This window comes from Lepidochelys kempii, chromosome 24 (assembly GCF_965140285.1).
Source record: "Lepidochelys kempii isolate rLepKem1 chromosome 24, rLepKem1.hap1, whole genome shotgun sequence".
NCBI lineage: Eukaryota > Metazoa > Chordata > Testudines > Cheloniidae > Lepidochelys > Lepidochelys kempii.
In genome coordinates, this window is record NC_136403.1 from 6,860,825 (window position 1) to 6,876,747 (window position 15,923).

A 15,923-nucleotide genomic window follows, 5' to 3' on the forward strand; every position below is an offset into this window, starting at 1 on the left:
AGTGAAGCAGGGGAAGGAAGGAGATAGATGGTCCCCAGCACTAGAGAGCTGCCGGGAAGGCGTTTGTGACAGATCAATCCCCATTTTGCCAGGGGAGATGCAGCCAGGCAGTGCAGCCTCAGAAAACGGGGTACAGTCTAAGGAGACGTGGCCAAGGCACCCAGGGAATCTGTGCTTTTCTGAATCAATGCCTCTTTTTGCTCACCCATATTGCCCTCTATTGTCAGCTGTTTCAGAAGAGACACTGAGATGCACTTTTCTTCTCTATCGCTTCTTTGTGCAGCCAGACGCAGCTTTGCATCAGCCCTGTTCAGTTCATTTTCAGCCAGTTTATTGCTAGATCCCAAGAGAGGCAGGGGAGGCGCTTAACTTCCATTGACTTCAGTAGAAGTGAGGTCCCTGACCCTCTTAGCCATGTTTGAAAATCCCGCTAGGCACTCTCTGCATTTATAGGCCCATAAACACCTTTGAAAATCTGGCCCAAGTCACTTTTGAAAATGGGACTTGGGTGCTTTTGAAAATCATATTCTTCATTTTCTTATTTCTCACACAAGTTGAAACTCCAAATGCTCGCTCCTGGTCAGCATCGTACCACCAAGAAACACAGTACAAAGATGGACCAAACATGGAGTGTTGGGGAGAGACTTAGGTTGGAATTGTCAAAAGCAACTAAGTGGTGTAGGAGCATTTTCCTTTGAAAGTCAATGGGGTGAAGTCAGATGGGCACATTTATTCAATTTATACATAGGAAACATTGTGCCAGGTACTGGATGTTGTTTAAAATTGTTATTAATCATTATAGCACACCCTTGTGCCAGTGGAATGCAGAGAAATTCTACAAGAAATACCGTATCCTCTGTAGATTCGTTAAACCACCCACACACCCCCCAGTATCTACCATGACAGCACATGCTCCTCGGAGGCGTCCCTCACTGGAAATGACCAACATACTGTACCCCGTCTCTGCAGCAGTGCACTAGGCGTCAGCTTTTGGGCTAGTTTGTCAGGACTTTCTTTCACTTTTTTTTTCCTAAAATGATCTTTGCTGAGTATCTGGTTTTATCTTCCTTAGGTAAAACATCTGCATTAAGCTTTGGAATTGAGAAAACAGCCTCTTCAATAGGACATCCTTGTTGAATATATAGGATATATTTTGAAATTTTCCTGGATTTTAATTGCATTTCCATTTACTTGAACAAAGTTATTGCAGGTTTTTTAGCATTTAAGCTGCAGAGCATAAATATTATCAGGTGAAGTATATGCCATTGCTGAACTATCCACACCTGATGGAAACTGACTATAACAATGTTTTATTTCTCCAGTGCTAGGAGTGCAGTTATTGCTGTACCAGACTCAGCGGATCCAGTTTGTTGAAGTTAGTGACACTGCAAAGATCCACTGTTCTTCCACAGAAAACTTGGAAGGAGGAGGGGAAGTGTTTTGGTATTTGAGAAGAGAAGGCGAGACACCCACACACATTAAGAAGTGTTTCAATGATCAAAATGTAAGTAAATTTGTTTGCAAACGCGAGACTCAACGCTGGAAATCAGCAATATCCTAAAGACTGAGTCTGGCATTTACTACTGTGCAGTTACAATGACCAGCTACCCAGTCTTTGGGAATGGAACCGCACTGATTGTTGGAGGTAGGGAATCATAGCTTGTTTAAGGAGGCTATTAACTGATTGACAAAGCACATTTCATGTTCCCATTAAAATGTAACCAGATACTAGAGCTATTGATGAACGGTTAAAGGGAAAGAGTACTTCAGGCCAAAAAGATCAGTTAAACATTAAATTCTATGTATACAGAAAGACTATAATGTGTATTTTTAATAAATAAGAGAACAAAATTTGAAAAGGCTCAAAAAAAGCCTTAGAAGTTTCTCTGTCTGTTCAAGGCACCCAGGTTGGGAATATTTCTAACCTAAGAGCCATGATTGCGTGAAATAATGTTTTGAGTTAATGAAAGGTTCCTTAGAGGGCATCAATTTATAAAATTGCACACGACTTTCCTTCTGGCTAATGCAGATATGTATTGTGCTATTTCTCCTCTTTAGATTTAATATGTCTTCCTTTTTCAATAGCTTCTTTGTCTTTGAATTAGAGCCTTAGCATAAGATAGTATGTAGTTTTGCTGGACCTGTCTTGGTCCCAGGATCTGAGAGAGACAAGGTGGGGGAGGTAATAGCTTTTATTGCATCAACTTTTGTTGGTGAGAGAGACGAGCTTTCAACTTTACACAGAGCTCCTTCAGGTCTGGGAAATGACACACTCAATAGATTTCCCAGGCCTGAAGGAAGAGCTCTGTGTAAGTTTGCCTCTTTCACCAACAGAAGTTGATCCAATAACAGATATTACCTCACCCACATTGTTTCTCTTAGTGAAAGATTAATCAGACTGCAGCTCATCTGATTATCGCACTGAATTTGCCACCTCTTTCCGCTCAGACAGTTATGCCAACAGCAGCTGGGTGATGCTTCTGGTCCCATTTCCACATGGCAGTCAAGTCACTGGGACAGCGAATCTGGCTTGTGTGATCCATGGAGTCTCCAGCCCAGTCCATGTTTCCTGGAGTGTTTCTGGGGAGCTGCAGGAACAGGGTCTGACAAGCTCACTGAAAGCAAAGGATGGATCTTTAACACTCATAAATCATATCAGCGTCCCCAGGGACACCTGGACCAGTGGGAAGAATTTCACCTGTGAAATCAAATTCAACTCTTCCGGCAGTAGTGTGAAGAAAAGTACCAAATATCCTGCAGCTGAGTGATATGATATTTGAGACCAAGGGAGACTCAGATGTAAAAGAAGGGTAAAGTGGCCACAATCAGAGCTACTTCTACATAACTTTCCTTCACAGAAAGCTGGAATTTCTATGTCTTACATAGAAGTTTTCTAGAGAATTTGGGGAAAGGTGAATTGAGACATTACAGGGACCACAAAACAATGTAGCTCTGATTTTACACCCCAATTGTACATATAAAGCACAGTAAAGAGTTAAAAAATAATATATCTCATGAGTAAAAGGGCATTTGAGAAGAGAGATGTTTTCCCGATGAGATATGCAAAGTGATGGAGAGGTGATGAGGTGAGGAAAGACCTAGAGGGAGGATTTTGTAGATGGCAGACGGTGCAGAGAAGATACTGATGACAGGGGAAAGAATTCACCTGAGAGAGAGGGGGCACAGAGGGTAAAAAATGCTGAAGGCTTCTGTATCCTCACGCCTCGGGGGTTAAGGCCGGTGGTGAAATGTGCTCAGGAGGGAAAAGCTGGATGTGGTGGCATTAAGGCCCACTTTGCTCAAGTCAGGCACTTTTGTCTGTTTTTTTGCTTCCTCCACAGCCCCTGCCAGGGAGTGCTCACATTACATTGTGCCCCTTGCGGCTGGAGCTGGTCTGCTGCTCCTGGTGGTGTCTCTGAGCCTCGTCTGGACCCTCTGCCCTTCCACGCTAGGTAATAAACACAGCCCAGCCCAGACACTCCCCCACTGAGAGAAATCCTGCTCCCCTGCTTGCTACTGGGGACTGCAACTGTCCCATCCAACACATGAACACGCTGCAAATGTCACAACTGCCAGCACTGATCTCCGAATGTTTGTTTTCTGCATCTTGAATGTCCTGTGTCGGGAGAACGGCTTTGTTCTCCGTGACAAAGGGAGCGATGTAGAAAGGCTTCTACTTCCGATGGCTCAGGCACCTGGTGTATAGCTCACAAAGAGCACTAGCCTTTCTGATGTGCCTCTCTCCATTTGCCATGCTTGGTGGAGCCCTGCACAATTACAGCTCGGATGCACCATTAGTCAATGAACCAGTTGGGGGAGTGACCATTGGAAGAGGAACTTTGACTGTTGTCTTTGTTTGTTCCAGGATTCCAGCCCAGGGTCTCAGCACCCCCAGCTTCCGAGGAGCAACAGGTACGGCCCTTTGCAAACTGTCTCTGTCTAAATCAATATGTCTGTTTCAGGCATTTCTAATCCATCAACTTCATATATTTGGCACTTAAACCAATTTGTTTTGAAAGGTGAAAGAGAGATCTAGCTGTTGGAGTAGCAGAAGGGGAGCAAAGAGCCTTACTGCTAACAATGGTACCAATTTACTGTGGGATAGTGGGCAAGCCACTTAGTACTCTGTGACTCAGTTTCCCCATGTGTAAAAAGTGAATAACAAGGTTTACTGCGCAAGGATGTTGGGAAGTTTGATATTTTATTGGTTCTGACTGTACCCTTTACAGGGTTTTTGTGCAGCTGCGAACATTTTTGGCACTTATAAGATAAAGAGCCAGAAGAAATTATATTGGTAAAGCACATGAAGATTTTGCAGTGACAGGTGCTGTGGGCCTGAGTCCAAGCTCACTGACCTCAATAGGAGACTATCCATTTATATCAGGTTTGGGTCTAGCAAAATATAATGAGCAGGTGAGTTCTTAAAGTCAGAATCTGACACTGGTTTCCATTCTGATAACACGCACAGTTTACAGGACAATAAGGAGAATCAGAGATGAGAGGGAATTTTTAATCAGGCTAAACTCACTTGAGTGTTTGGTGTTCTCACACCCTGTATCCCTTCATTTTACAAGGAGCTGGCTAAATTTACTAATTGTCACCAAACAGGATGGAATCTTATACACTCAACTGGGTTTCAATTTGCGGAATCACAACGGGCGCACAATGCAGCGATCAGCCAGAGGGAAATGTGTAAAACCCTGAACTGTCTCGTGCAGGGGAATGCACACGTGGGAACTGATGGCTGGTTCTCTGCTGATTGGAAGTAGCCGCTGGAAGAACGCTCTGTCTGTCTCAGTCGCCTTTTTTACTTATTTTCTCCCCTTCTCTGTTTAGAAATAAAAAGTCAGAAGACCCCCACAGAGTCCAGTCTCATCAGGTGGGAAATCTCCTCTTGGGATGTAAAGACATTGTGGTGTAGATGACTTTACACGTCACTTGTGTATTAGATTGGAAGCTCTTTGGGGCAGGGACTGTCTCTTTGTTCTGAGTTTGTGCAGCGCCTAGCACAACGAGGCCTGGTCCATAACCGGGGCTGCTGAGTGCTATGGTAACACAACAATTGTCCTCATCATCCTCCCCCACGTGCAGGGGGACCCGGACACAGCTGAAAGGCTGTGGCTTCCCTGGACAGATGGCAGGAGCCTGCAGAGGGGACGTGCAGCCCCTGTATATGCCACAGCTCCCCTGATCCTCAGCAGGCACATGATGCCTTTGCAGTAACATTACATGGACGTACAATGGGATTGGGAAGGGGAAGGACGGATGCGGGAGGAGATGGGAGGGATGGGAATCTCTCCCCAGGCCAGGGCTGGAGCTGCTAGTCCAGTGTTTCCTCTGGAGCAGTGTTTCTCAATGACCAGTCCGTGGACCAGTGCCGGTCCCTGAGATCTCCCTGACACAGTTTAGGAAGGCAGCCAGCCGGTCCCTGGTATCAGAAAGGTTGAGAAATGCTGGTGTAGAAGCTGCTTCTTTCCCCAAAGGCGAAATCCACAGGGCCCCAGGTGCCAGCCTCCGTGCACCATCTAACAATAACAACACGTTATCAATGACTTGAGCTCTCCTGGTGCCTGAGCCTGCACGCGCTGCCCGTTTACATCACAACTTGTTGATCAAGCTGTCATTCTAAATATCACTCATTAAAAACAGACGGCATCCCCACTAGTGATTTGTGTGTGTTGCCTTTTTTACCTGTTCAATGCATCAAGCTCAGCTTATTGTGTAATAAGAAAGGTGAGCTCTTAAATTCTCTGGGTCAGATTCTGCTCTGGTTTACTACACTGTAAATCTGAAGGAGCTGTGTTGCAGTCAGTGGAGTTATTCTGGATTTACTCCAGTGACTCTGAGAGCAGAATCCGGCCCTTTTCATCCCACTTAGTGTCTGTGTTTCTTTGATGGATGATACAACAAATGTGTTACACACCACTTGTTAGACACACATCTCCACATATGATAAGGACTGTTTTAAAGAGGATTTTTTGTTCTCCATGTCCACTAAAGGCAGGACAAGAAGTAATGGGTTTAATCTGCAGCAGGGAATGTTTGGGGTAGATATTTGGAAAAAGTTTCTAACTCTCAGGGGAGTTCAGCTCTGGAACTAGCTTCCAAGGGAGGTTGTGGAATCCCCGTCACTGGAGGTTTTGAAGAGCTGGTTGAACAAACACCTGTAAGAGATGATCCAGCTTTACTTGTCCAGACCCCTGTGCTGAGGCAGGACCTGGATGACTTTTCAAGGTTCCTTCCAGTCTGACATTTCTATGATTCTCTGAGTGCCAATAAAAATTGAATGACTAAGGGCCTGAATCTGATCTCAGGTTACTGAACCCAACGGGGCTGCAGGAGGGCCCAGATTTCCATTGAGCTTTCAAACTGAGGTCATGAGTGGATGGTGACTTGACATCCCTGAGGATGCTTTCAGCAGGATGAGAGCAGCTGGCTCTGGTTCCTTGGCCAACGTCCCATGTGAGTAAATTACTAGAGCTGGTCAAGTCTTTAGAAGAAACATTTCTTTGTTGGAAAATGCACACTTGTTGAAATGGAGAATTTTTTTTTCCCCCAGGGGAAAAGGGTAAGCTTTGATGAATTTTTTGACATGTATTAAAAGTTTCAAAATTGAAAAACTCCAGTTCAAAATGATGAATTGCTAAGAAGTTTAAACTATTTATATTTGAAATCATTTTAAGTTTAACATGGTCAAAATTTTATATAGTCAAAATTGAAAGGAAACATTTTCAAAAATACTAAAACCAAAACACTTCCTTTCACACAATCCAAAAATGATTTTTGGTTCTCGGAAACATTTTGAGATTTTAACTTTTCATCTCAGTTTGAGACGAGAAAATTTTTTGATATCTTGAAAATTTTTTGTGCAATGGGAAATTTTCTGGCCCAGCCTGGTAATCACATGAGTGTAAAAGTGCTCGTGTAGCTGCAGTTGGCTACATGGCTCCTTTCCACTTCCTGCCCTAAGCCACCGCGCAGGGCTGCTGTGGGGCTGTCAAACAGCTGCCCCGCTCCACCCCCACAGTGCATGAAGATATTTCTGTATATACTGTAAGGGTCCAATTCTGCATGGTGCTGAGGCACTTGCTGTGATGTGCTGGGCACCCACTGAACTAAGCTAAGTCCAGAGGAGTGGTGCGTGCTCAGCTGCTTTTAGTTTCAGCACCTACCTTCAGTTCCTTAAAGCACTGTACGTTGTAAAGCATTTTCACTGGGAACCTTAGAACAGTAAGTAGGGCTTTGTACCATTGTCAGTCCGTGTTACTGGGAGGTTTATAACATGCCCTTACAGGAACTGGGCTGGGGAGACATTGTGCTCGAATAGCGTTATGATTTCTGTGGTCTTATCTGTACTACCACTGACAACATTCAGCCCCTTATAAGTGAACCTGGGGACCGGATTCTCATTTGCACTAAGCCCCTTTCCACCATGGTAATGCACAAGGGCCTGGAAGTGGGTGTGAGTGTAATTTATGCTCCTTTAAACTCCTCTTTACCTTGGTGCAAAGGAGAAGCTGTGTAATTGTGAGTAATGCCCTTGGGCTAGAAATCAGACAGAATCGTGACCAGTCCAGCCTTCCTTTAAACTCTTGCTTCCATTTAATATTGATTGAGGCAGGGACTGCAGGATTTAGCCCAGGTAGCTCCACACCCATGAGAGAGAGCGAGAGAGGGAGGGGAAGGAAGGAAGATGGTCCCCAGCATTAGAGTGTTGCTGGGAAGGGGTTTGTAACAGATCGATCCCCACTTTGCCAGGGGAGCTGCAGCCAGTCAGTGCAGCCTCACAAGTGGGCTTGAGGCTAAGGACACCTGGCCAAGGCACCGAGGGAATCTGGTCTTTTCTGAGCCAATGACTCTAATCGCTAGCCCACATTGCCCTCTGTTGTCAGCTGTTTCAGAAGGGTCACTGACAGATGCACTTTTCTTCTCGCTCCCTGCTTTGTGCAGCCAGACGCAGCTTTCGAACCTGCCGTGTTCCGTTCATTTTTAGCCAGATTATTGGTAGATCGAAAGGGAGGCAGGGGAGGCATTTAACTTCCACTGGCTTCAGTAGGAGCGAGTCAGCTAACCCTCTTAGCCATGTTTGAAAATCTCACGAGGCACCTCTCTGCATTTAGAGGCACCGAAATACTTTTGAAAATCTGGCCCGCAGGCAGTTTTTAAAATGGGACTTGGTCTCTTTTGAAAATTGTATCCCTTGTTGTCTTATTTCTCACACAAGTCAGAGCTTTCAGCGGGATGATTTAAAGTGCTATTAAAGTCCTCCAAGATGAGACTCCAAATGATTGTTACAGGCAAATTTTATAGCACCAAGAAATATGGTACAACAATGGACCAAACATGGAAACCTGGGAAGAGATTTAGCTTGGGCTTGTCAAAAGAACTAAGTGATTTAGGAGTATTTTCCTTTGAAAGTCAATGGGATTTGTGCTCCGAAGTCTTGTGGGTTTGTTTATATACATCATCCATGTTCTGGAGGTTTAAAATTATTCTAAATCATTAGAGTACACCCCTATGCCATTGAAACGCAGAGAAATTCTACAAGAAATGGTGTACCCTCTGTAGAGGCTTTAACCCACCCCTCTAGTATCTATCAGCACAGCACATCCTCCTCGGAGGCGTTCCTCACTGGGAATGACCAAGACACTGTACCCAGTCACTGCAGCAGTGCACTGGGCATCAGCCTTTGGACTAGTGTGTCAGGATTTTGTTCTCCTTTTTTATGAAAATGATCTTTGCCGAGTATCTGATTTTATCTTCTTTAGGTAAAACTTCTGCATTAAACTCTGGAATTGGGAAAACAGCCTCTTCAGTAGGACACCAGTGTTGAATATCTATGATATGTTTTGAAACTTTTGCTGGATATTAATTGCATTTCCATTCACTTGTACAAAGTTAGTACTTTAGCATTTTGGATGCAGAGAATAACTAACAGATTAAGTAATTTCTAGTGCTGAGCTATCCATTCCATCTGTGGCAGTTGGAGACCTGGTGGACACTGACTATTAACGATATTTTATTTCTCCAGTGCTAGGAGTGCAGTTATTTCTGCACCAGACTCAGCGGATCCAGTTTGTTGAAGTTAGTGACAACGCAAAGATCCACTGTTCTTCCACAGAAAACTTGGAAGAAAGTAGAATGTTTTGGTATTTGAGAAGAGAAGGAGAGAAACCCACCTGCATTAAGCGCTGTTTGGATGATCAAAATGTAAGTAAGTTTGCTTGCAAACACAAGACGCACAGCTCGACACTGGAAATCCGCAATATCCAAAAGGCTGAGTCTGGCATTTACTACTGTGCATATATAGACAGCAGCAACCTGCTTTTCGGGAATGGATCCACGCTGATTGTTGGAGGTAAGGAACCATAGCTTGTTTAAGGAGACTAATAACTGATTGACAAAGCATATTTCATGTTCCCAATAAAATGTGACAAGATACCATAGCTATTGATGAATGGTTCAAAGGAAAGCATGCTTTAAACCAAGCAGATGAGCTAAACATTAAATGCTCTGGGTATAGAAGGAATATAACAACATATAATGTTATAAAATATATGTGTAAAACCTGAAAGTGCCAAAAATAAACTATTGAAGTTTCTCTGTGACTGTTCAGGGCACCCTGGTAGGGAATATTGCTAACCTAAGAGTTATGTTTGCACGAAGTAATATTTTGAGTTAATGAAAAGTTTATAAAATTTATAAAATTGTTCGCAATTTTCCTTCTAGGTAGTGCAGCTATATCCTAGTCAGTGTTGGTGTGGTAATTTAATATTTCCTTCTTCAGTACATTTGTTCCTTTGAAATAATGTCTTAGTGAATGATAGTATGCAGTGTTGCTGTAGCCGTGTTGGTCCCAGGATATTAGAGAGACAAGGTGGGTGAGGTAATAGCTTTCATTAGGCCAACTTCTGTTGGTGAGAGAGACAAGCTTTCTTGCTGACACAGAGCTCTCCTTCTGGTCTGGGAAATGACACTCTGAATATATTTCCCAGACCTGAAGGAGAGCTCTGTGTCAGCTTGAAAATTTGTGTCTTTCTCCAACAGAAGTTGGTCCAATGAAGGATTTTACCTCACCCACCTTGTCTCTCTGGGTGAAAGATTAATACCTTTAATCAGACTGCAGCTCATTTGATCATCACACTGAAATATCACACCACCTTCTGCTCAGACAGTTATACCAAGAACAGCTGGGTGATGCTTCTGGTCCCATTTCCACATGACATTCAAGTCACTGGGACAGCGAATCTGGCCTGTGTGATCCATGGAGTGACCAGTCCAGTCCATGTTTCCTGGAGTGTTTCTGGGGAGCTGAGGGAACAGGGGCTGACACGCTCATTGAAAGCAAAGGATGGATCTTTAACCCTCATAAATCACATCAGCATCCCCAGGGACACCTGGACCAGTGGGAAGAATTTCACCTGTGAAGTCAAATTCAACTCTTCCGGCAGCAGTGTGAAGAAAAGTACCAGGTATCCTGAAGGTGAGTGATGATATATTTGAGACCAAGGGAGACTCAGATGTGAAATAAAGGTGAAGGGGCCACAATCAGAGCTGCTTCTACGTAACTTTCCATCACAGAAAGCTGGAATATTCTATGTCTTAGTTAAAATTTATCTAGAGAATTTGGGGAAAGGTAATGTGAGACATTACAGGGATCATAAGACAATGGAGCTCAGATCTCTACTGCAGCTTTCACCCAGATTGTACATATAAAGCACTGTAAAGACTTAAAATATAATATATCTCTTGAGTAAAGGGGAATTGAGAGGCATTTGAGAAGAGAGATGTGTTCCAGTGAGATATGCAAAGTGATGGAGAGGCAGTGAGGTGAGGTGAGACCTGGAAGGAGGATTTCGTGGATGGCAGAAGGTCCAGAGAAGATTCTGATTATAGGGGAAAGAATTTGCCTAAGGCAAAGGGGGCAACACAGAGGGTGAAAGGTGCTGAAGGCTCCTGTTGTCTCACTCCTCGGGGGTTAAGGCCTATGGTGAAATGGGGATCAGCAGGGAAGAGCTGGATGTGGTGGCATCACGACCCTCTTGGCTCAAGTCAGCCACTTACTTTTGTCTGTTTGTTCGCTTCCTCCACAGCCCCTGCCAGCGAGTGCTCACATTACATTGTGCCCCTTGCGGCTGGAGCTGGTCTGCTGCTGCTGGTGTCTCTGAGCCTCGTCTGGACCCTCTGCCCTTCCACGCTAGGTAATAAACACAGCCCAGCCCAGCCCAGCCCAGCTCAGACCATCTCCCTTAGGGAGAAATCCTGCTCCCCTGCTTGCTACTGGGGACTGCAACTGTCCCATCCAACACACGAACACGCTGCAAATGTCACAACTGCCAGCACTGATCTCCGAATGTTTGTTTTCTGCATCTTGAATGTCCTGTGTCCGGAGAACGGCTTTGTTCTCCGTGACAAAGGGAGCGATGTAGAAAGGCTTCTACTGCCCCTGGCCCTGGCACCTGGTATGTAGTTCACAAAGAGCACTAGCCTGTCTGAGGAGCCCCTCTCCATTTACCATGCTTCGTGGTGCACTGCGCACCCACAGCTCGGATGCACCATTAGTCAGTGAACTGCAGCTGGGGAGTGACCGTGGAAGAGGAACTTTGACTGTTGTCTTTGTTTGTTCCAGGATTCCAGCCCAGGGTCTCAGCACCCCCAGCTTCCGAGGAGCCCCAGGTACGGCTCTTTGCAAACTGTCTCTGTCTAAATCAATGTGTCTCTCTCAGGCATTTCTAATCCATCAACTTCATATATTTAGTAATTAAAGGTTTCAGAGTAGCAGCCGTGTTAGTCTGTATTCGCAAAAAGAAAAGGAGGACTTGTGGCACCTTAGAGACTAACCAATTTATTTGAGCATAAGCTTTCGTGAGCTACAGCTCACTTATCCGATGAAGTGAGCTGTAGCTCACGAAAGCTTATGCTCAAATAAATTGGTTCGTCTCTAAGGTGCCACAAGTCCTCCTGTTCTTTTTAGTAATTAAACTGGTTATTCTGGAAGGAGGAGGTGAAAGTGAGATCTAGCTGTTGGAGTAGTTGAAAGGGAGCAAAGAGTCTTACTGCTAACTCTGGTACCAATTTACTGTGGGATAGTGGGGAAGTCACTTAGTGCTCTGTGACTGTTTCCCCATGTGTAAAAAATGGATAACTAGACTTACTGCTCAAGGGTGATGGGAAGTTTGATGTTTTATTGTTGCTAACTGTGCCCTTTACAGGGTTTTTGTGTGGAGCTGGGAACATTTTTGGCACTTATAAGATAAAGAGCTTTGAGAAATTATATTTGCAAAGCACATGAAGATTTTCCAGTGACAGGTGCTGTGGCCCTGATCCAAACCTCAGTGACTTCAATAGGAGACTGTCCATTGACATGGGGTTTAGATCTGGCAAAATATTGTCAGTAGCTGAGTTCTTAAATTCACAATCCAGTGCTTGTTTCCATTCTGATAACACGCCCAGCTAACAGGACAAGCAGGAGAATCAGAGATGAGATGGGATTTTTCATCAGACTAAACTCACTTGGATGTTTGGTTCTGTCTCAGCTTGTGTCCCTTCATTTTACAAGGAGGTGGCTCATGTTACTAATTGTGGCCAAACAGGTGGAATCTTATACGCTCATCTGGATTTTGATTCGCGGAATCGCAACGGGCGCATGATGCAGCGATCGGCCAGAGGGAAACATGTAAAAGCCTGAACTGTCTAGTGCAGGGGAATCCACACGTGGGAACTGATGTCTGGTTCTCTGCTGATCGGACATAGCAGCCAGAAGAAGGCTCTGCCTGTCTCCGTCTCCTTTCTTTTTTATTTTCTCCACTTCTCTGTTTAGAATAAAAAGCTCAGAAGATCCCCACAGGGTCCAACCTCATCAGGGGGGAAATCTCCTTTTAGGATATAATTATAAAGGCATCAGGGTGTAGATGACTTTACACGTCACGTGTGTATTAGATTGGAACCTCTTTGGGGCAGGGACTGTCTCTGTTCTGTGTGCAGCGCCTAGCACAACGGGGCCTGGCCCATAACTGGGACTCCTGGGTGCTATGGTAACACAATCATTATCATCATCCTCCTCCCCCTCCTCCTCCTCTCATCTGCACAGGGATCCAGACACAGATGAATGGCTTCAGCTGCCCTGCACAGAGTGAGGCCGGGTGGCAGGAGCGTGAAGAGGGGATGTGCTGCCCCAGTGTATGCCACGGCTCCCCTGGCCCCCAGCAGGCACATGCTCCCTTTGTAGAAATGCTACATGGACGTGCAATGGGATTGGGAAGGGGAAGGATGGATGCGGGAGCTGGGAGGGGTGAGAATCTCTCCCCAGGCCAGGGCTGGAGCTGCTAGTCCAGTGCTTCCTCTGGAGCAGTGTTTCTCAACGACCCGTCTGTGGACCAGTGCCGGTCCCTGAGATCTCCCTGACACAGTTTAGGAAGGCAGCCAGGCGGGCCCTGGTACCCAAAAGGCAGAGAAATGCTGCTCTAGAGTCTGCTGGTTTTCCCCCAAAGGCGAGATCCACAGAGCCCTATGTCCCAGCCCCTCTGCGCCATCTAATAACAACACGTTACCAATGACTGGAGCTCTCCTGGTGCCTGAGCCTGCACGCGCTGCCTGTTTACATCACAGCTTGTGGTTGGTCAAGCTGTCGTTCAAACTGTCACTCATTAAAAAGACCCAGAATTGATGTTCGTGTGTCTTGCCTTTTTTATCTGTTCAATGCATCAAGCTCAGCTTATTGTGTAATAAATAAGGTGATCTCTTAAATTCTTTGGGCCAGATTCTGCTCTGGTTTACAGCAGTGTAAATCTGGAGGAGCTCTGTTGCAGTCAGTGGAGTTACTCTGGATTTACTCCGGAGTCTCTGAGAGCAGAAGCTGGCCCTGTCTATCCCACTTAGCATCTGTGTTTCTCTTGGTGGATGATACAACAAATGCGTTACACAGAACTTGTTACACACACATCTTCAACTATGGTAAGAGCTGTCCACTAAAGTCTGGAGAAGAAGTAATGGGCTTAATCTGCAGTAAGGGAGATTTAGGGTAGGTGTTAGGTAAAACTTTGTAACTCTAAGGAAAGTTTGGCTCTGGAACAGGCGTCCAAGGGAGGTTGTGGAATCCCCGTCACAATAGAGGATTTTAAGAACAGGTTAGACAAACGTGTCCAGGATGGTCCAGGTTTACTTGTCCAGACCCCTGTGCTGAGGCAGGACCTGGATGACTTTTCAAGGTTCCTTCCAGTCTGACATTTCTGTGATTCTCCGAGTGCCAATCACAAATGAATGAATAAGGGCCTGAATCTGATCTCATGTTACCCTGAGTACTGAGGCCAACGGGGCTGCAGGAAGGCCCAGATTTCCATTGTGACTTCAAACTGAGGTCAAGAAGTGGAAGGTTGGACATATGACCAGGGAAGAGTATAAAAATATTGCTCGGGCATGTAGGAATGATATCAGGAGGGCCAAATCGCACCTGGAGCTGCAGCTAGCCAGAGATGTCAAGAGTAACAAGAAGGGTTTCTTCAGATATGTTGGCAACAAGAAGAAAGCCAAGGAAAGTGTGGGCCCCTTACTGAATGAGGGAGGCAACCTAGTGACAGAGGATGTGGAAAAAGCTAATGTACTCAATGCTTTTTTTGCCTCTGTTTTCACTAACAAGGTCAGCTCCCAGACTCCTGCGCTGGGCATCACAAAATGGGGAAGAGATGGCCAGCCCTCTGTGGAGATAGAGGCGGTTAGGGACTATTTAGAAAAGCTGGACGTGCACAAGTCCATGGGGCCGGACGAGTTGCATCCGAGAGTGCTGAAGGAATTGGCGGCTGTGATTGCAGAGCCATTGGCCATTATCTTTGAAAACTCGTGGCGAACCGGGGAAGTCCCGGATGACTGGAAAAAGGTTAATGTAGTGCCAATCTTCAAAAAAGGGAAGAAGGAGGATCCTGGGAACTACAGGCCAGTCAGCCTCACCTCAGTCCCTGGAAAAATCATGGAGCAGGTCCTCAAAGAATCAATCCTGAAGCACTTGCATGAGAGGAAAGTGATCAGGAACAGCCAGCATGGATTCACCAAGGGAAGGTCATGCCTGACTAATCTAATTGCCTTTTATGATGAGATTACTGGTTCTGTGGATGAAGGGAAAGCAGTGGATGTATTGTATCTTGACTTTAGCAAAGCTTTTGACACGGTCTCCCACAGTATTCTTGTCAGCAAGTTAAGGAAGTACGGGCTGGATGAATGCACTATAAGGTGGGTAGAAAGCTGGCTAGATTGTCGGGCTCAACAGGTAGTGATCAATGGCTCCATGTCTAGTTGGCAGCCGGTATCAAGTGGAGTGCCCCAAGGGTCGGTCCTGGGGCCGGTTTTGTTCAATATCTTCATAAATGATCTGGAGGATGGTGTGGATTGCACTCTCAGCAAATTTGCGGATGATACTAAACTGGGAGGAGTGGTAGATACGCTGGAGGGGAGGGATAGGATACAGAAGGACCTAGACAAATTGGAGGATTGGGCCAAAAGAAATCTGATGAGGTTCAATAAGGATAAGTGCAGGGTCCTGCACTTAGGACGGAAGAACCCAATGCACAGCTACAGACTAGGGACCGAATGGCTAGGCAGCAGTTCTGCGGAAAAGGACCTAGGGGTGACAGTGGACGAGAAGCTGGATATGAGTCAGCAGTGTGCCCTTGTTGCCAAGAAGGCCAATGGCATTTTGGGATGTAAAAGTAGGGGCATAGCGAGCAGATCGAGGGACGTGATCGTTCCCCTCTATTCGACATTGGTGAGGCCTCATCTGGAGTACTGTGTCCAGTTTTGGGCCCCACACTTCAAGAAGGATGTGGATAAATTGGAGAGAGTCCAGCGAAGGGCAACAAAAATGATTAGGGGACTGGAACACATGACTTATGAGGAGAGGCTGAGGGAGCTGGGATTGTTTAGCCTGCAGAAGA

At 45.5% G+C, this 15,923-nt stretch overlaps 1 pseudogene; it reads left to right on the forward strand.

The window, feature by feature from the left end:
* The first annotated feature begins 1,035 nt into the window (after positions 1-1,035).
* LOC140902538 (immunoglobulin kappa light chain-like) lies at positions 1,036-4,704 on the forward strand (annotated as a pseudogene).
* The last annotated feature ends 11,219 nt before the right edge of the window (positions 4,705-15,923 follow it).